This window comes from Limulus polyphemus, unplaced genomic scaffold, assembly GCF_000517525.1.
Source record: "Limulus polyphemus unplaced genomic scaffold, Limulus_polyphemus-2.1.2 Scaffold4985, whole genome shotgun sequence".
Lineage (NCBI taxonomy): Eukaryota > Metazoa > Arthropoda > Merostomata > Xiphosura > Limulidae > Limulus > Limulus polyphemus.
This window is the reverse complement of record NW_013670595.1, coordinates 71,900-72,878: the sequence shown is the minus strand read 5'-3', so window position 1 is coordinate 72,878 and position 979 is coordinate 71,900.

Below are 979 nucleotides of genomic sequence, written 5' to 3'. Positions count from 1 at the left end.
TTGAAGACCAATGCATATTAGAATTAGACTGTCTACTACCGAGGAAGTGTGTAGTTAACTTAGATAAAATGACGTTAGGAAACATCAAAGACCGGATTCCAGTAAGTGCTGCTACATCCGTTGATCTGCATGTCACAGCACTTAAATCAACTACAATACCCCCTATGTCAGAGAAGATAATTTGGGGTAGGATAAAATAACATCCCCATGGGAGCCCAATGCTTGTAGAAGCAGTGGAAGACCCATCCAGGCCAGCGGATTTGAAGATTGGAAGGTCACTTGTAGCAGGTCATCAAGTAGTACCTATAACAGTGGCCAATTTCTCTAAATGTGAGCAGACACTTAAGGAAGGGGAATTGTTGGGTGTGTGCCAGGAGGTAGGGCCAGTCAATGTTAAAGCAAGGAATACAACTGTAAAGAAAGGACGTATACTTCCAGAATATTTGACTGACCTCTATAAAAAGAGCATAGTTCATTTGGCATCATCACAGGCTCTTCAGGTAAAAGAACTTTTGGCAAATTATGCTGACATCTTTTTGAAAGGAGATCATGAACTCGGTTGCACAAACCTTGTAGAGCACAGAATAAATGTAGGCAATCACCGTCCAATAAAGATCCCTCCAAGGAGAATAGCTCCAGCAAAGCGACAAAAGATAGAGAAGGTCATGGATGGTTTAATTAATACAAGAACAGCAAAAGAAACAAGAAGAACGAAAAAAGAAACAAGAAGGGAGACAACAGCAGTTGCAAGAAAACCTGCAACAGTGGCAGCTCGAACAGCAAAAGAAACAAGAAGAGAGATTACAGCAGTTGTTGGAGGAGAAAGAAAATAAACATGAAGAGTGACTACAGCAGTGAATGGAAGAGAAAGAAAATAAACAAGAAGAAATTCTCCAACAATTAAGAGAAAGCCAGAGCACACAAATTGAAAGCATTAGTAAATTTCAAAGTGAATTAAATACATTAAAGGTTGATTTAT